General features: G+C 42.3%; 1 long non-coding RNA gene across 1 annotated transcript; it reads right to left on the bottom strand.

Moving 5' to 3' along the window:
- Positions 1-561: 561 nt before the first annotated feature.
- LOC145541895 (uncharacterized) lies at positions 562-21,122 on the bottom strand. Its single transcript, XR_014079402.1, has 2 exons — positions 18,867-21,122; positions 562-2,459 (listed from the first exon to the last, which is right to left on the bottom strand). It is a non-coding gene; the product is annotated as an uncharacterized LOC145541895 (long non-coding RNA).
- Between the last annotated feature and the right edge of the window lie 9 nt (positions 21,123-21,131).

Below are 21,131 nucleotides of genomic sequence, written 5' to 3'. Positions count from 1 at the left end.
CAGCTTTCATCCCATTTGTCCGTCATTTTCTATGGCTTTAAGATTGTTTCCTTTGTATGAACTGATAACACAACTGAAAGTGTATTTATTCATCAATTAACTTTTGAAAGGATTGTATAAGTTATTACCATCTACATCATGCTACATCAACATCTATGAAGAATCAATAAACACCTATTTTCTATGCCCAATCAGACTCCTTAGAGTTTCATTTTTTCAGCCCCTTTCCATTTTGTCCTATGAGTCATAATATATAACTTTTTTAGTTTTTTCTATATCATGTTTTAATTAATTTAATCTTTATTTTAAAACCTCAAAAAAAACACAAAACAAGACTATTAGTAAGAAATCTGACATAACAGGGGGCATGTTACTCAAAGATGTAGGGACAAAGTAGATAGAATCCCAGAAGTCTTTTTTTTTTTGTAAGATACAGGCAAACAACTCCATTTGGTAGGACCAACCGTACTGAACTTTATAATGCAAAATATATTTCTGGTCTTTTTCACATCCTGTCGGCATGGAGTATGAGGCAGGTACATATTATTATTTTCTTGTTCCATGTTGAGTGATGAAGTAACCTGTCCCAGTTACAGAGATAGTAAGGGGTTGTATTGGGGTTCAAATCTGGACAGTCTGACTCACATGTGTTATAAATTGAAGGCCTGAGCAAAGCAGAGTCTCCTCTGAAACTGAAGTCATCAGAAGTAACACATCTCAGAGGACACACCTTCACCTGCTGCTGCTCCCAAGAGACAGATCGCTCAGCAGGCCGCAGGTTCACGTCCTAAATCGGAGGTTCTGGTGAAGGCCTTCCTCCTGCAGCATGATGAAGAGATATCCATCATGCTCCTTCCTGGGACTCATTTTCTGAAGGAAGAAGCCATTTTACACATAGTAGTAAAGACAGGATAGGACTAGTCTTAGCCAAGATTATAAAATCAAGAATACCTCTTTGCTATGTTTTCAGCTGGCAAGACCCATCCCCAGCCTCTTGACACACTCAGAACTAACCTTCCTTCTCCTGACATTCAGTAACCCACCATGGAATTGCCTCTGGGCTGTCCAGAGCCCTCAGCTATGACCTTCTACTCAGTACTCCCCTGCCATCTTAAAGTCTCATTCTTCAAAACACCTCTCTTCCTGTGGTGCTACTGCTGCTGCTAAGTCGCTTCAGTCGTGTCCGACTCTGTGCGACCCCATGGACGGCAGATCACCAGGCTCCGCCGTCCAGAAAGTGTTAATTATCCCAATACCTGAATGTCCCTCTTTCCATAGTGACAGAGCTCCTGTCGTCTGGCCCTCTTGCAGTTAGTTATGGTCATGTGACTAAGTTTTGCCCATGGAATATGAACACACGTTGTGTGTGAAACTTACGGGAAGTATCCTGAAAGGAAAGTGATGTATCCTTCTTTCCCCACTTTCTTCCTGCCTGCTGGCTGCAATGTAGATTTATTTTCTGATGTGAAGCATAGAAATAGCTAGACAGAGCAGACTAAGTCTCAAGTCTCAGGGAATGTCATGCCAGACTTGAACTGACAATCTCGTGAACTAAAAAGCCTGCGGGAATATGATAAAGGAACAGAATTCTCCCTTGTCTACTACTATCTGAAGTATTTTTGTTAACTTGTGGCAAACCTGTTTCTGGTACTGAGCAGCAAGACTTGTGGATTTGTTAATACAAACAGAAGAGTATCCTCCCTATACTCCAGAACTTTGAGCTGGTCCCTCCTGGTTTGGTGAATATTAAAGAAATATGGAAAAATCCTCTCTTAGGATAAAAATTTCAGCTTGCAAATCTACAGACAAGCATAATACTATTTTTGCTTTCAGAGGCTTTAAGAAGTGAATATCACGTCACTTTTTCTTTATGCGTCCTTTCCTTCTCAAACCTTCTCAGTTCTGCCAGCTAGATCAACACCTCTGCCAAGTAGAGCAAAGAATATGTCCTGAGAAAAGCAAAAGAGAAAGTAATAATAATAGTTTTCAAAATATCCCATTCAATTACCTGAAGAAAAAGAGCTAATTCTTCTTCTTGTGCTTCCTTAAGCCATTTCCCAATCTACATAGTCACCAAAGTTCACCTTTTTAAAATGACAGATAAATTCATAGAGACAAAAAATAGATTAGAGGTTACCAGGGCTGAGAGGAGAAGGAAGGGGGAGTCATTGTTTGGAAGGTACGGAGTTCTGCCTGTAGTAATAGAAACATTTTGGAAATAGAGCAGTGATGTACACAACATTGTGAACATAAATAATGTCACTGACTTGTATTTTGAAAACAGTTAAAATAGCCTATTTTGTGTTATATATACTTTACCACAATAAAAATAAACTAATAAATAAATAAAGTGCCATAAAAGTGTCCATTAAGGGAGTAGAGCGTCATCAATTCAGTTCAGTTCAGTCACTCAGTCATGTCCGACTCTTTGTGACCCCATGGACTGCAGCACACCAGGCCTCCCTGTCTGTCACCAACCCACGGAGCCTACTCAAATTCATGTCCATCGCATTGGTGATGCCATCCAACCATCTCATTCTCTGTCATCCCCTTCTCCTCCCATCTTCAATCTTTCCCAGCATCAGGGTCTTTTCCAATGAGTCAGTTGTTCGCATCAGGTGGCCAAAGTATCGGAGTTTCAGCTTCAGCATCAGTCCTTCCAATGAATATTCAGGACTGATTTCCTTTAGGATTGACTGGTTGGATCTCCTTGCTGTCCAAGGAACTCTCAAGAGTCTTCTCCAACACCACAGTTCAAAAGCATCAATTCTTCCGTGTTCAGCTTTCTTTATAGTCCAACTCTCACATCCATACATGACTACCGGAAAAAAACCTAGCTTTGACTAGACGGATCTTTGTTGGCAAAGTAATGTCTCTGCTTTGGATTATGCTGTCTAGGTTGGTCATAGCTTTTCTTCCAAGGAGCAAGCGTGATTTCATGCAATCACCATCTGCAGTGATTTGGGAGCCCAAAAAAATAAAGTCTCTCACTGTTTCCATTGTTTCCCCATCTATTTGTCATGAAGTGATGGGACCAGATGCCATGATCTTAGTTTTCTGAATGTTGAGTTTTAAGCCACCTTTTTCACTCTCCTCTCACTTTCATCAAGAAGCTCTTTAGTTCTTCTTCACTTTCTGCCATAAGGGTGGTGTCACCTGCATATCTGAGGTTACTGATATTTCTCCCAGCAATCTTGATTCCAGCTTGTGCTTCATCCAGCCCAGCATTTCTCATGATGTACTCTGCTGCTGCTGCTGCTGCTAAGTCGCTTCAGTCGTGTCCGACTCTGTGCAACCCCATAGACGGCAGCCCACCAGGCTCCGCCATCCCCGGGATTCTCCAGGCAAGAATACTGGAGTGGGTTGCCATTTCCTTCTCCAGTGCATGAACAGGAAAAGTGAAAGTGAAGTCGCTCAGTCATGTCTGACTCTTAGCGATCCCATGGACTACAGCCTACCAGGCTCCTCCGTCCATGGGATTTTCCAGGCAAGAGTACTGGAGTGGGGTGCCATTGCCTTCTCCGATGTACTCTGCATATAAGTTAAATAAGCAGGGTGACAATATACAGCCTTGACATACTCCTTTTCCTGTTTGGAACCAGTCCATTGTTCCATGTCCGGCTCTAACTGTTGCCTCTTGACCTGCATACAGATTTCTCAGGAGGCAGGTCAGGTGGTCTGGTATTTCCATCTCTTTAAGAATTTTCTGTCATGCCCACCCCTAAAGCCTCATTTGTCTCTTCCTACACTACTTTCGTTTTCTAATTTTTATGTATGCTTTTGGAGGTTAAAGAATGTGTCTCAGACATGCTGCAGTGGTAACCAGCATGTTTTGTTTGCTTAGCTGAATAATTGCAAATAAAAGCACTTTTCTTAGTACATGGTTTCTTCCATTTATATTTAATAACATGGGAGCAGGAGAAGTGACTTAGCCACTCATACCAAGATTCCTTTTACAGAGACTTTATTTGAGCAGAGCCCTGAGAAAGGCACCATTTCAGCTACTCCATACAGCAAAGGAGAGAGAGGGAACACCTGAACTACATTTAAGCCTGTCAAACCCACCCCCTTGGTTAATTTATGAAGCATTTTCCTCTAAGATGTATATAACTTTATATAGTTGTAGGATGAGCAGAATCTAATCTCCTTCATATTTTTGTCTCCTGGAAAGACTTATCTCAATCAGGAGACCCAAAGCTCTTTATTTAGGAGAACTAAAGTATGGTGTTTATAAGTTCATGATGGTGTCGACTATAAAATACAGTCACAACCTGAAATTTGTGTGAATGTTATGTGTGAATGTTTAAGACTCTGAGCCCGAGAGACAGCATCTCAAGAGCTCTGAGAAAGCTGCTTCAAGGAGGCAGGAGAGGAAGTCAGGCTACATACAAGTTTGCACCAAAGGGAGCAGGCAGTCTGAACATCAAAGAACAGATATCAAGTTAAGTAATTTAGCATTCTATGTTTGGGAAGATGCGAGCCTCTGGGCTCACTGAATTCATTCCTTTCATATGCACTGCAGCTCTCTGGAGCCAATCCTGTTTCCCTGTTGACCTTGCTTCTTGCATTCCCCCAGCTTCTCAGCAGTCACGGTAGTGGGGTGGCAACGTCCACTGGATCGCAGTTTGGGGGGCCCTCATTCACATTTGGAGGCCAGAAATCACTTATGGCTGTGATATTTTTTGTCTATTGATATGGCCAGAGATCTTTTCATTTTACAACGGTAAGCAAATGACAACTATATCCCAAGATATTAACTAAGGCAATGATGGTAGAAGGACCAGATAAACCAGAAGAAAGGGAAATATTAGGAAATTAAAAGCAACAAATAAAGTAAACATATTCTAAAATCTAAGAGTGGGTTTACGCAAATAGAATGTAAAGAGATTGGGGACTATTGAAGAACAACTAGCAATCCTGAATGACTTTTCTATTCTTTAAGTATTCAGAGAGAGTCATTTAAATATCCTAATTAACAGTGTCTTGAGCATTACTATATTCACAGCAACATAAAATTATTTGTCCTTGCTTCTACAAGGAAGGATATCTCATAACTGTCACTCAGGGTAATTGAATCTTCTCTACCTTTTACATGTTCAGCACACATAAGTGACAAGTGATAAGACATAAGTGATAGGACTATAGCCAGGGCCAGAGATAGGTAGCAGGATGTTCAGTAGCTCAGTCGTGTCTGACTCTTTGTGACCCTATAGACTGAAGCCCACCAGGCTCCTCTGTCCATGGGCTTTTCCCAGCAAGAATACTGGAGTGGGTTACCATGCCCTCCTCCAGCGGATCTTCCCAACCCAGGGATTGAACCTCCTTCTCCCAAGTCTCCTGAATTGCAGGCAGATTCTTTTACTGCTGAGCCACTGGGGAATCCTTTTGATACTTAAATGGAGTATAACCTTTAAAAATTGTGAATCACTATATTGCACATCTGTAACTTATATAATAATGTCATCAACCATACTTCAATAAAAAATAAAATAAAATAAATAGATAAATTGCCCCCAATTTGGCATCTATGTCTTTTTTGTCATGCTCCCATTAAAGAGCTTACTCTGTCTCAAGTACATTTGAATTTTATTAATCAAAGCAAACTCTATAATGGAATTTTAGCCAATAAGTGGAAAAGATTTGGGGAAGAGGAGAGGAAGTGGCCTCTATGTAGGCAGGCCGGGGGGACTGTCCTTTAAGTCAGCAGCCTAGGCTTATCTTGACCCAGGCAGTCTTCTCTTCCTTACAGCAGAGCCCAAGATTCACCAAAAGCTCCACAGCTTTTCAGAATTTATTGGCAGTGAGAGGCTGAAATTACTATATGAATGTTTTGCTTGTTTGTAAATTAAGGGATAAGTGTCATGATATTTGCAGTGCATTTCCATACAGATACATAAATAATAAATGACAAATGGTTACCAATTGTGGAACCTAGTTGCTGGGTATACAGGTGAATCCTGTAAAATTCTTTCAACTTCTCCGTATTTTAGGGTTTTTTCTGTAATAAAAAGGTTGAGGGAAAGTAGTCCTGAGAAAAATTAAAGGTCTGTTGTAGTGAAAAGGAAAGAAAGTGAAAGTGATAGTCGCTCAGCCCTGCATGACTCTTTGCAGCCCCATGGACTGTAGCCTGCCAGACTCCTCTCTGTCCGAGAAATTCTCCAGGCAAGAATACTGGAGTGGGTTGCCATTTCCTTCTCCAGGGGATCTTTCTGACCCAGGGATCGAACCCTGGTCTCCTGCATTGCAGACAGATTCTTTACTGTCTGAGCCACCAGGGAAGACCCCTGTTGTTTCAGGGAGGAAGCCAATTCGGACCCCATGTTGGAAACTGTTGGTTGGACTTGCTTTCCATTGCTTTTGTTATAGTCATACTTACTGTCTTGCCTGGAGGACCCTGCGCCTCTGCTTGACTGTAAACTTAACTGCCTTTGTTCAGCTCATGCCCACCTGTGAATAGAAGAGAGTAACACACCCCTTTCCAAAGGCTGGCCGGTCCCTTGCAGATGTTTTGCAAGACTGAAGAACTTTTCACTTTACTTTCCCACTGCCTCTCCTGTTCTGTTCTTCCTTTTGACTTTAGTTCTTCATTGCTTCTTTCTCTCTGATCTATAAAAGGACATGGCACCCAGACCCCAATAAGATGGTTATTTTGGCATTAGCCTGCCATCTTCTCAGTCAGCTGGCTTTCTAAATAAGGTCATTTTCATCACCTCAACACCTCCTCTCTTGGATTCATTGGCCTGTAGTGCAGCGAGCAGAGCAAGAAGCTTGGACTCGGTAACACTGTCAGTCAATTTGGGAGTTAATTTCATTTCTTTCAGTCAGATGACTTTCTTACAATAGCTAAGACCTACTATACTGACAGCAACTCCCACCAAAATTCTTTTTTTTACAGTCTTATACTTTGTGTTATTTTCATTCTGTGTGTGTACTGACCTTTCTCAGCCACATAGAAGCCACAGTTTTCTTATCTACTCTAAGTCCAGCTGTCATCAGGGATAAATCCAATGTCCTTATCCAACTAACCTTACACTTTAGTTTCACATTTCCCCAACTCCCTCATTCAAGAAGGCATCATCTCCCCTCCAATTCAGCTGCCCGCTTCCATGGACTTTGTCATCACAGAGGACTCCTCCACCTCTGATACATATCCCACCTGATCACAACCTTTGATCCTTCTAGCTGTCTTGTCCAGTTATTTCCACACTTCTTTTTAATTTGATTGCTTAATTTTCTCCCAATCTGTCACAGTCTTCACCTCTTTTATCTTGTCTTCGTTACCTCTGACCTCAACCACTCTTCAGTCAATATTCTCAACTCCCTTGTTCCCCCCAAGGCCTCCTATTCCACTCCTCAGTCTTGAACAAAACTGACTGGCTCATTTCTTTGCTCCTAGCCACAGTCTACTGAGACCTACTGGAAAAAATTATCCAGCTAAGGAGATCGAAGCCACACCAGTTCAAACTGGGTTTCTGAAGGCCCTAAGGAGTTCTTTCACAACATCTGTACAGATTTTACTACCCTCTGTTGCAGGGAGGGGGACCCCTTCCAGGGCCTGAAAGTGGGCTCTTATCTAACACTCAGAAATGAATTGTACAAGGAGACACATGTGCTGACACGCTGGGAAGGGGCACCCGGATGGAGAGCAGTAGGGTAAGGGAACCCAGGAGAACTGTTCTGCCACACGGCTCGCAGTCTCAGGTTTTATGGTGATAGGATTAGTTTCTGGGTTGTCTTTGGCCAATCATCCTGATTCAGAGTCCTTCCTGGCGGTGCACGCATTGCTCAGCCAAGATGGATGCCATTGAGAAGGATTCTGGGAGATGGTTGGACATGTGGTGTCAACTTTTGACCTTTCCTGAACTCTTCAGTTGGTGGTGGCTTATTTGTTCAGTGTTCCTTACCAGAACCTCCTGTCGTAAAACAACTTGTGCGAATGGTAGCTATGGTGCCTGGCCAGGATGGGCAGTTTCTGTCAGTGTGCTTCCCCTAACAACTCCACCACCCTAACTATCTCAGCAGATAACCTTGCTTCTTACTCATGAGGGTGAACTGAGGTCACACTTCAACATCCTGAAGTTCTTACTTGGTACTGTGCCTATCCTTGAGTGGGACAACTGACTCCCTAGTCTAGGCTAAGCCCTCCCTCTGTGTCCCAGAGCCCACCTGCTCCCACCTCTAAGATCTCATTCCATCCACCAGTTTTCTTTTCTCTTACATTTTCAAATGCTCTGCTCTGCTGCCTCCTCCTGTAAACGTGCTCAAGTCCCTGACTGGGACATAATCCATGTTCCATGTTCTGGATGAATAGGCTTCTTATTGCAAAGAGGTTAATTTTCTTGAAACTTACAATTTTATAGCACGTTTTTAGGAATTTGTTTTGGGAAGCTGACAAAGTGATTCTAACGTTTATCTATAAGACTAAATGGGAGGAAATAACTAAGAAAATTTTTAAAAGTTAAAGATTTTGTTTAACAGAGTCTGTCTTTATGTTATTTTTCCTGCTAAATTACTTGTACTTTGCTTTATGTATTGAGACTTTTAGCTGTGCTCATGAAAGTCTTTGTGAAACTTGGTGCAGGTATAATGGAGTTGGGGAGAGGGCCATTCTCCTAGCCTGTCACCACCAAACCCCAGCCCAGAGCGCACCCTCAGGGCTGGGGGTGGCCCCTCAAAGGACTGCAGTGCTATGTGGATGACGTTCTCAGGGAGGTGGCTGGCCAAAGAGGCAAGGCAAGGTGCCATGGTAAGGAAGATATAAGGCAGATTTATTTGAGACACTCCTCGGGGCATCTCTAAGATAACTGGAGGGACTTGGGAAGGGAATTGTCCCACTGCTCTTTTCTCCCTTCAGCTCTGAAAACTACATAATCCTGTGCCCTTCTTCCCACCAGGTTTCAAATTCTTTGTCTGTCTTGGCCAAAATAAAGAACTCTTCAAATGAAAAGGTAGACTTAAGAAAGGCTTCTGTAAGCCCTGGTGGTCTCTCACCCTTTCTCTCTCAAGGCACTTTAGCACCTGGGACAGAGGGTGAGGCTCTTTATCCTCTGAGGAGGAGTAAAGCCTCCCTGTCTTGATGCTTCACTTTTCACCAGAAAGATATATATCCTTGCTCTATTCCTGGGGTATATTAGTTGAGGCTGTCAACTTAAAAGATGCACAATGTGAGAGCTTCAAGTTAAGTTTTATTTGGTGCAAAATGAGGACTGCAGCTCAGGAGATAGCACCTCAGAGAGCTCAGAGAGAATGCTCCATAGAGGTAGTGGGGGAAGGTCAATATATAAGATTTTGGTGAAGGGCGAGTTCAATGCAATCAAGTGCTTACTTTACAAGAGGTTTTCTGCTAGTCACAAGGAGCTGAGGTCATCATGAAGGGATTTAGTGCTTTTCTAGATATGAAGCAATGCAAAGATTGGGATCATGGAACCAGTTCCTAAAAATACCTAATCATCTAAAGACCTGTTCCATCAGTTTCTCTGGAGGATTGAGTGCCCCATTCTCCACCCTGAAATTCCTCAGGGCATGTTGAAGGTCAACAACTGCAATAGCATAGCGTTCAATCTCCGCAGAGGCAGATGGCAAATGCCCTGGGCAAGTGCCAGTTTGTAGCTGACAGGGCTCTTTTGCCCCAAGTAACAGAAATCCAAGCCAACTTGTTTAAGTGCAAAAAGAATGTGGGCTCTCATAACTGAAATGTTCTGGGCCAGATCCTGGCTTGAGCCTACCTGGATCAAGGAATGTAAATAATGTCATCAGGACTTGGTCTTGTGCCTGTGATTTATTGGCTCTGCTTCCCTCCACAGTTGGCTTCATTCATGGGCTAGCATTTTCCTCATGGTGATACGAGGCAAAAAGAAACTACAGACTTCCAGACTTCCTCCCTTCATTTTGGCAGCTACATTGAAAAAGAGTCTCCAACTGTTTAAAGATTCAGATTTTAGACTCATTAACTCTATCTTTGAGTGTATTAACTCATTAACTCACCCTTGACTACTTTCTCTTATGTGCATGTTCAATCTGACAGGAAATCTTGTTGGCTCTACCATCAAAACATATCAGGAATTTAACCATTTCTCATCAATTCAGTTCAGTTCAGTCACTCAGTAGTGTCTGACTCTTTGCAACCCCATGAACCACAGCACGCCAGGCCTCCCTGTCCATCACCAGCTCCTATAGTTTACCCAAACTCATGCCCATTGAGTCGGTGATGCCATCCAACCATCTCATCCTCTGTCGTCCCCTTCTCCTCTTGCCCTCAATCTTTCCCAGAATCAGGGCCTTTTCCAATGAGTCAGCTCTTTGCATCAGGTGGCCAAAGTATTGGAGTTTTAGCTTCAACATCAGTCCTTCCAATGAACACCCAGGACTGATCTCCTTTAGGATGGACTGGTTGGATCTCCTTGCAGTCCAAGGGACTCTCAAGAGTCTTCTCCAACACCACAGTTCAAAAGCATCAATTCTTCAGTGTTCAGCTTTCTTTATAGTCCAATTTTCATATCCATACATGACTACTGGAAAAACCATAGCCTTGACTAGACGGACCTTTGTTGACAAAGCAATGTCTCTGCTTTTTAATATGCTGTCTAGGTTGGTCACAACTTTCCTTCAAAGGAGTAAGCGTCTTTTAATTTCATGGCTGCAGTCACCATCTGCAGTGATTTTGGAGCCTAAGAAAATAAAGTCAGTCACTGTTTCCATTGTTTCCCCATCTATTTGCCATGAAGTGATGGGACCAGATGCCATGATCTTAGTTTTCTGAATGTTGAGCTTTAAGCCAACTTTTTCACTCTCCTCTTTCACTTTCAAGAGGCTCTTTAGTTCTTCTTCACTTTCTGCCATAAGGGTGGTGTCACCTGCGTATCTGAGGTTATTGATATTTCTCCCGGCAATGTTGATTCCAGCTTGTGCTCCATCCAGCCCAGCGTTTCTTGTGATGTACTCTGCATATAAGTTAAATAAGCAGGGTGACAATATACAGCCTTGACATACTCCTTTTCCTATTTGGAACCAGTCTGTTGTTCCATGTTCACTTCTAACTGTTGCTTCTTGACCTGCATACAGATTTCTCAAGAAGCACGTCAGGTGGTCTGGTATTCCCATCTCTTTCAGAATTTTCCACAGTTTATTGTGATCCACACAGTCAAAGGCTTTGGCATGGTCAATAAAGCAGAAACAGATGTTTTTCTGGAACTCTCTTCCTTTTTTGATGATCCAGCAGATGTTGGCAATTTGATCTCTGATTCCTCTGCCTTTTCTAAAACCAGCTTGGACATCTGGAAGTTCACGGTTCACGTATTGCTGAAGCCTGGCTTGGAGAATTTGAGCATTACTTTACTAGCATGTGAGACGAGTGCTATTGTGCAGTAGTTTGAGCATTCTTTGGCATTGCCTTTCTTTGGGATTGGAATGAAAATTGACCTTTTCCAGTCTCGTGGCCACTGCTGAGTTTTCCAAATTTGCTGGCATATTGAGTGTAGTACTTTCACAGCATCATCTTTTAGATTGAAAGAGCTCAACTAGAATTCCATTATCTCCACTAGCTTTGTTCGTAGTGATGCTTCCTAAGGCCCACTTGACTTCACATTCCAGGATGTCTGGCTCTAGGTGAGTGATCACACCATCATGATTATCTGCGCTGTGAAGATCTTTTTTGTACAGTTCTTCTGTGTATTCTTGCCACCTCTTCTTAACATCTTCTGCTTCTGTTAGGTCCATACCATTTCTGTTCTTTATTGAGCCGATCTTTGCATGAAATATTCCCTTGGTATCTCTAATTTTCTTGAATTTCTCATCAACTTCTCAGCTATCCCCCAGTCTAAGACACCATCATATCTAAACCAAATTACTCAGGACTTCCCTTGTAGTCCACTGGCTAAGACATCATGCTCCCAATGCAGGGGATCCTAGTCAGGGAACTAGATCCCACATGCTCCAGCTAAGAGTTCGAAAGCCTCAACTAAGAGTTCAAATGTAGCAACTGAAAATTCTGCCTGTCGCAACTAAGATTCCGTGTGCTGCAACTAAAAGATTCCACATGCCGCAACTAATATCCAGTGCAGCCAAATAAATAAATAAATATTTTAGAAATAAAGAAAAAAAAATAAACTGAATTACTCTAATAATCTTCTAAGAGTATCCCTACTTCTATTCTTACCCCTTAAAATCCATTCTCAGCAAGCAAATAGAGTGATCCTGGAAAGTGCAACAAACAGTTCTTAACCAGCTATCCTCCTAGGGCTCAGGGCAGGAATAAATAGAAATGCCCATTCCCCCACACTTTCCCTGAAAGAGGCTCATGTGCATAAGCTTTAACAGCTGCTGCCCATTGGTCCACCGTCCAATCAGTCTGCATCTAGGTGATGATTGAGACCCTCCCCTTTGGGACACTGACAAGTCTGGGCACACCCAACCACTAAGGACTTCCCTCGCAGCTCAGTCGGTAAAGAGTCTGCCTGCAATGCAGGAGACCCAAGTTCAATTCCTGGGTTGGGAAGATCCTCTGGAGAAGGAAATGGCAACCCACTCCAGTATTCTCACTTGGAGAATCCCATGGACAGAGGACCCTGGCAGGCTACAGTCCATGGGATTGCAAAAGTTGGACACAACTTGGAGACTAAACCACCACCAATCACTAAGAACAAAGACGACTACCTGGACAATCACCAAGGTTCACAAGACACCAAGAGCCAGGGCAGGCTGAACAATAAGATTCATTTCCTAAACAAGACTACTCCTTCAAGAGTGGGAGAGATGACTGTTCTATCTAGTACACAGAAACCAACACAGAGTCACAGAAAATGAAGCAACAGAGAAATATGTTCCAAATGAAAGAACAAACTAAGTTCCAGGAACAGACCTTAGTGAAACAGAGATAAGTGATTTACCTGACAAAGAGTTCAGGATGATCCTATAATAATTTAAGGCTCAAAACTATCGAGGAGTTTTTCCTGTCACAGTGAAAACCAAAATTCTTGCAAAAATTGTAAGATCATATCTCCTATTACTTCTGACCTTATTACAATTCTCTTAACCTCTCATTCACTCTGCTTCTAGCAAACTGGCTTCCTTGCTCATATATTCCAGATGGGAATCTGCCTCAGGGTTACTGCACTTGCTATCCTCTCTTCCTTATTCTTTATTCCCTGTTCCCCCAAATATCCAGTGTTCAATCCCTCATCTCCTCCTAGTCTTTGCTCATATATCAACCTTCTCAATTAGGCCATCTTGGACCATCCAAATGCATTTTCTCCTTCCTCTCCCAGCACTCCCTACCAACTTCCCTATTTTGTTTTGCTCTATGACATCCATCTAACATCTTGTAATACCCTATATTGCTTATTGATTTATCTCCCTCAATTTGAAGGTAAGTTCCATGAAGGAAAGAACTTTTTGTCATTTTTTTCCCCCGGCGATGTAGCACTAGCTATCTAAAACATTACCAGGCATGTGGCTGGTGCTTAATAAATATTTGTTGAGTCAATAAATGAATCAATGAATAATAAGACACTTGTCAATTTTGAACCAATTACTGAACTAGAGGACACAATGTTCTAATCGGTTAGGTGTAAGTCAAATGCTGCCCCTGTGATCAGGAATAGAATCAGCTCCCGCTGAATCATATAGTCTAAGAATGAGAAGTGGGTGGTTCCATAAGAAAGTCAGAATGCTACTACTAAAAGGAAATTAGATGCTACACAGACAAAATTACAGATATCCATCCCAAAAGATGTGACAAGAGAAATACAGGGAAGTCATTTATAAAAGACTTTAGCCCTTTCAAATTTCCAAGTTGGGACGTGTCTGAAAGAGAGCGTAGTCAATGCACAGTTGTATGATTCATGAAGGACAAGCTAGAATCAAGATTGCTGGGAGAAATATCAATAACCTCAGATAAGCAGATGACACCACACTTAAGGCAGAAAGCGAAAAGGAACTAAAGAGCTTATTGATGAAATTGAAAGAGCAGAGTAAAAAAGCTGGCTTAAAATTCAACACTCAAAAAACTAAGATCATGGCATCTAGTCCCATCACTTCATGGCAAATAGATGGGGAAATAATGGAAACTGAGACAGACTTGGGCTCCAAAATCACTGAAGATGGTGACTGTAGCCATGAAATCAAAAGGTACTTGCTCTTTGGAAGAAAAGCTATGACGAACCTAGATATCATATTAAAAAGCAGAGACATTACTTTGCCAACAAAGGTCCGTCTAGTCAAGGATATTGTTTTTCCAGTAGTCATGTATGGTTGCAGAGAAGGCAATGGCACCCCACTCCAGTACTCTTGCCTGGAGAATCCCAGAATTGGGGGAGCCTGGTGGGCTGCTGTCTATGGGGTCGCACAGAGTCAGACACGACTGAAGCAACTTAGCGGCAGCAGCAGCATGTATGGTTGTGAGAGTTGGACCATAAAGAAGGCTGAGCAGCAAAGAAGGCTGAGCACAGCTTTTGAACTGTGGTGTTGGAGAAGACTCTTGAGAGTCCCTTGGACTGCAAGGAGATCAAACTAGTCATTCCCAAAGGAAATCAGTCCTGAATATTCATTGGAAGGACGATGCTGAAGCTTAAGATCCAATACTTTGGCCACCTGATGCGAAGAACTGACTTATTTTCTAATGAAAGAAAAATCTTTTCTAAGACCCTGATGCTGGGAAAGATTGAAGGCAGAAGGAGAATGGATGACAGAGGATGAGATGGTTGGATGGCATCACTGACTCTATGGACAGGAGTTTGAACAAGCTCCAGGAGTTAGTGATGGACAGAGAAGCCTGGTGTGCTGCAGTCCATGGGATCACAAAGAATTGGACACGACTGAGCAACTGAACTGAACTAAACATTGATACTAGGGAAATTAATTTCAGAGCTAGACAGTCATTTGTGACTCTGGAGAAAGAAATTCCATAGCCTGGGGCAGAAATTAGATTATGAACACATAAGAGTGGCTGACAGGGAAGTGGAGGTAGATCACAAAATGAAATATGAATAAATCATCCAAAAAAGACTGACAGCCTGCTTCAGACAGAGTACTACACTAGGCATCAGAGCCAGCATCAGAGTCATACAAGGCCCTGTGTTCAGAGGGGTCCTGACTTGGATGCTGAGATGTCACTATCTTAAAATTGTTAATAATTTTTGAGCAAGAGGCTTTACATTTTCATTTTGTACTATGCCCACAAATTATGCTTTAGTTTCTGCAGAGCACTGCAGGGAACCCAAAATATTTCATTCATTGTTCAGTCACTTACTTATTCAACAACAAATAAATTAATTCCTTACTATGAGCCATCCAGTCTCTGGAGACATGATGAAAAAGGTAGAGCAGGTGACAAACGGATGACAGAAAATCTTTTAAGAAAATGTTGCTACTTCCAAGAATAATAAAATGTAAATATAGCTATGACATTCTACCTCAGCTCCCTAGTTGTAGAGGCTATATGACCCTGGTCAATTTATTCAACTGTTTAAGTCCTACTATACTCACCTAAAAAAATGACATTAATAATAGGGCATACTCCTAAGGTTGTTAGAGGAATTAAATGCATTCAGGAACATAAGATGCTTACAACAGTGCGAGGTATGTTGTAAGTGTTCAATAATGTGAGGGACTGATGAATTTCCAGCACTTAGCACAGAGGAAGAGTTCAATAAATGACTGGTTTAGTAAGCAGGGGGTAAAAAGGAAATTTCAGATCAACCTGGACAGTTTTATATGTTCTTTATAAATGAAACAGATATGGCTCTATGTGTGCTTGCTAAGTCACTTTAGTTGTATCCAACTCTCCGCCACCCTGTGGGACATAGCCCGCCAGGCTCCTCTGTCTATTGGATTCTCCAGGGAAGAATATTGGAGTGGGTTGCCAGGTCCTCCTCCAGGGGATCTTCCCAACCCAGGTCTCAAACCCACATCTCGAATGTCTCCTGCATTGGTAGGTGGGTTCTTTACCTCTAGCACCTCCTGGGAAGCCCATATGGCAATATATGTTGGTGTTTAGTCTCTAAGTCGTGTCCAACTCATTTGTGTCTGTAGCCTGCCAGGCTCCTCTGTCCAGGGCATTTCCTAGGTAAGAATACTGGAGTGGGTGGTTTCCTTCTTCAGGGGATCTTCCTGACCCAGGGATAGAACCTGCATCTTCTGCATTGGCAGGCGGATTCTTTACCACTGAGCCACCTGGGAAGCCTAATCAAATCTTTGAAAGTTAAAGTGTTAGCTACTCAGTTGTGTCCAATTCTTTGTGACCCCATGGACTGTAGCACACAAGGCTCCTCTGTCCATGGAATTCTCCATACCCACTCCCTTCTCCAAGGGATTTTCCCAACCCAGGGGTCGAACCTAGGTCTCCTGCATTGCATGCAGATTCTTTACAATCTTAACCACCAGGAAAGGCCCTTAATCAAAGCTTTAAGTATATGTAAATGTGTATATATGGCCAAATAAGGCTTCCCTGGTGACTCAGTGGTAAAGAATTCACCTGTCGGTGCAGGAGATGCTTGCGTCAGGAAGATCCCCTGAAGAAGTCCAATATTCTTGCCTGGAAAATTCCTTGGACAGAGGAGCCTGACGGGCCACAGTCCATGGGGTCAGAAGTAATTGGACACAACTGAGCATGCACATGGCTCAAAGCTTTAATCAGGCCCAGAAGAAAATGTAAAAGAATATATATACTAAGTTATGTTGAGTGTGGTAAAATCTGTGTAATAGGACTTGGGCAGAGAGATTTTTGTTTTGTGTTTTACTTCATATGCTCATTTAAAATTCAAGATTTTAGAAAAATAAAGCTTATTTTTAAAAATAAAAATTATTAGCATATTCTGAATATAGTGGCAGATAAGAAAGCTTATATTCTTCCTTTCTAAGCATTACCTTCCTCTTATCCAAGATATTTGCATTCAATTTCTCTTCTCTTTCAGTTCTGACTCTGCCATATTTGCTCTTAGTTTTGGGGAAAAAAAAAAATCAGATCCTTGATCTGTAAAATAGCTTCCTCATTCATAAAATGAGGCACACAATACGGACAAAGTTTTCCAACTGGTGGACTTCAGTGTGCTGGTGTCCTGAATGTAAGTGAGGAACTGACTCCTCCTACAATGGGGCAGTTGAGAGGGGTCAGGGGCTGTTGGAGCCCTTTGGGCTAGTACTACTGGCCATGGGCAGCCTTGTTTGGGTCTCCTCAGGCACCTGTGCAGAGCAGTCTGAAGTGTATGCCAAAGAAGCAACCAACACTTACAGTTCTGCTGTTTGCATGTGGCCAAGGAGATGCCTGCCACATTGGCATCTATCTGCCAAGCACCCCTCATGAATCAGGGATCCTGGAGCCAATGCAAGAGACTCGCGGGGCACAGCACACCACCTCAGGGATAATCGGTCAGGGTATAAGAGAGGAGCCTTGGCAGAGTATAGTTTCTAATAGGCTCAGCTCCAGGCAATGCCTTTAATATATATCTGAACATATATCTCCTTGCAGCAGTGCACTGTTTAAATAGTACTCAGGCTAGCTTTTGACAATGCATGCACGTTCTGAAAACTGAGTTTCAGATATAAAAATGTACTATTGGGGCTGAAATTCATTTGCATTATCATATGAAATTGCAACATTATATTTGTCAGTGAAAAAGAGAGAGTTGTAAGAGTTGTTTTTCTTTACATATAATTACGATTGTACGTTTTGTACAAGTGTGTAACATGATTTTAAATATTTTATCACCTACTTATGTGATCAGAGTCCCTCACTTATAATTACTATTCAGAATATGAGTTTATCAGTAAAAGTCTAGATCAGTAAATGAATAAATCCATTTTAACCATAAAACTTCATATAAAATATATTTACAGAAACAAATTCAAGTCAGCTATTAAAAAATGTGGAAAATTTTTATTTGAAAGTTTTATCCAAATTCAATGTTTAATATATCCTCTAATACACTGTATTTTATCATTATTCAATTTAAAGAAAATGTCATAAATTTTTTTTTACCATCATTCAGATGCCTCTAAATCTCTTCATTCATGTAACCAAATGTGCTGTACAAAAAAATTCTCTTATGTGTTGTGATATGAAAGACATTGAGCAGTTTGATAAAGATCATTTATAAAGTCAGTCTTCCAACCCATCCCAACCCATCCAACCCTAGGACACTTGTCCTCTGATCCCTACTCCAAATACACCCTCTCTCTCCCATAGATATTTCAAAGACAACTAGAGCTACAAGGACAGAAAGCAGCCAAGTTTTGAGTCTGTCCAACAGGGTCAAGAACTCCAACAAGGATATTTGTACAAGACACCATGTGGCCCTGGAGTTGGAGGGGAAGCTTAGACAAAAGCGTTAACAAATAGCTAATGTCTAAAAAAACCACAGAATCTGGATGAACAACTAAACTGGAAGAAATCCACAATTTACTCTAGGCCAAAAGACCTGAATAAGCAGACTGACATAGCATTATCTTGGATGGAAGTACTTAATATCGCATCACCCAACATTTCTCAAATCAATATGAAAATTTAATACAATTTAAAGAAAGAATAACACAAGTTATTGATTAGAAATAACTTGGTTAGAAAACACCATGCAAACATACGCCTAAGTGAAGCCAAGTGGTCCGTCTTCTTGCTAACCCTTGCAGTGTCTCATAGGTACTGAGGTGTGAATGACATCTCCCTAAGGTCTTTAACTTCAGGTTTTTCTGCATAGTCAGAACTGACCAAGTTATTCTTACCTATTTCATATATAGTCTTATGAAATAGTCTTACTATTTGTAATCAAACTCACAAAGTTTTTATATATTAACAAGACACTAAGGGTATAATGTGAAAGTGAAGTGAAGTCGCTCAGTAGTGTGTGACTCTTTGCGACCCCATGACTGTAGCCTACCAAGTTCCTCCATGCATGGGATTTTCCAGGCAAGAATACTGGAGTGGGTTGCCATTTCCTTCTCCAGGAGCTCTTCCTGACCCAGGGATTGAACTCCAGTCTCCCGCACTGTAGACAGATGCTCTACTGTCTAAGCTACCAGGGAAGTCCATTGGCAGGTTGGTATAAACCCTCGACAGGGTTTCTGCCATAAGCTGGATGAGGTCACCTCGGAACCGCCGAGTAGGGCTCCTCACTTGCTTCTGGCAGGGCGAGTCATTCATTTCACACAGACACACTACAGAGTTAGTAAAGTACTGCAGAAAACATGTTTGCTAGGAGAACAAAGAACTAGAGCTCCATGCATCCTTAACTTGTCCTCAAGAATCCTGGATGAGCCCCCAGTATGAAAGGTTGCTGCTGAACTACACAAGGGTCAGGATTCTTGGCCTCCAGAGGAGAAGAATTCAATCCTGGGCCAGTGACGAGGCTTGATCACTCAGAGCTTTTGTGTAATAAAGTTTTATTAAAGTATAAAAGAGAGAAAACTTCTGACACAGACATCAGAAGGGGACAAAACTTTTCCAATATCTCAAGGACTACTGTTGGATATCAGGAGTACCTGATAAACAGAATATGTAATAATTTGCTTGTGATAATAGAATCAGAGCAACCAGAGGAGGTTTGGAAGGTTGTTTCATCCAAGTTACATTAAGGCCTAGTGACTGGTTTCTGCCCCAGAACACAGTACATTTAGTTCATGTCTCCCAAATCAAACACTGTTCCACTTGGGCAATGCTACATAAACACCAACACGTTGTTATTCCTTGTGCCCCTTTTTTCCCCAAACTCCAAGCTAGTCATTCCCCATTGGCTAATAAACTGCCTTTCAAACAACTTAGAATATAACTGATTAGATTTCTAATCTTTCTAAGGAAGGGCATGGTCAATTCTAAAGGAGATGTTCATATGGATTGCTACATTAAAATATACGGCATACCTTAGTATGGTATGGAGACCTGTCAATCCTGGCCATTTTATCAGCACCTTTGCTTAAACAGGAGTCCACAGATTATTACTTTACAGCTGTCATGGGTGCTGGCGATCACTAAATTTTATCCCCATTTTCATTAAAAAAAAAAAAAAGAAACACCCACAAAACTAAAACTAGAGCTCAGTGAGGGCAAATGAGTTAGTCATTTGGTAGGCCAAGAAAGAATTAAACCGACTGTCTGGTTTTGTTTGTATACTCCACAAGTGAAAACAATTAGGTAAAAACCATTCTGAGTGTATCTTATAATCCTACTTTTAGCAATCTTGTAAATCATTACTGAAGCCTGGCACCTCAGCTCTTTGCACAGCAACTAGTAGTTTAAGAAAATAATGCCAACAGATTTCTTGAGATGAGTGAGTACCTAATTAACTGACCTCGACCAACTGGAAAGGAAACGGCAACCCAGTCCAGTATTCTTGGCAGGAGAACTCCATGGACAGAGGAGCCTGGCCGGCTACAGACCATCGGGTAGCACATATATATAATCTTCTTTTTAACACTCTAAAAAGTTTTTTTTAAAAGCTTTCCTCCTCATATTCACTTTATTTATTTAATCTTTCGGTCTCACCGCTGGGCATGTGGGTGGAATCTTAGTTCTCCAACCAGGGACGGACCCCCCCCCCCCGCCCCCGCCCCCTGCGGTGTAAGCACAAAGCCCTAACTACCAGACCACCAGCAAAGTCCCCCTCCACCAGTCTTGCTTCTGCTCTTTAAGGGTGAAATTCCACGGTGTCAACCGCGTTTTGTAGTCTTTCCAAGATGCCCATGATTCACGAGTGTTCGCGTGACAGGGATTTTCAGTGCGGGCCCTCACAGTGGGCGTCGCAATCATGGACACCAGGCCCTGGCATTTGGAAACGTGCAAGGAGACGCCGAGGGGCGGAGAGGGCTTTCTTACAACTCTAAATTACAAGAACAAAGAGGTGGTTTTATTTAAGCACGGGAATGAAATGAATTCGGTAATAGAGACCCAAAAGGCCCACGTGGGGGAGGGGAAAGGGGCGCGAGAAGAAAGGGAAACAGGCCTTTTTCCTCCAGTGACGCGCGGTCACGAGGCGTTCTCCCGACGTGGGCGCCGGCCATTGGCCAAACCCCAGCTGACGTCCTCGTAGCCGCCCGGGCGCGAACAGTGGCAAGGGCGGTGCCGCACTGGAAGTTGGAGAGGCGAGCGCGCTCCCGGGGCCTGCCACGCCTCCATCCTCTGCCCGCCAATCCACTCTTCTAGTCCCTCT

The sequence above is a fragment of the Giraffa tippelskirchi genome, chromosome 3 (genome assembly GCF_054371585.1).
Source record: "Giraffa tippelskirchi isolate mGirTip1 chromosome 3, T2T-mGirTip1v1.2.pri, whole genome shotgun sequence".
In the NCBI taxonomy this organism is placed as follows: Eukaryota; Metazoa; Chordata; class Mammalia; order Artiodactyla; family Giraffidae; genus Giraffa; species Giraffa tippelskirchi.
This window is presented reverse-complemented; position numbering and strand designations above follow the sequence as displayed.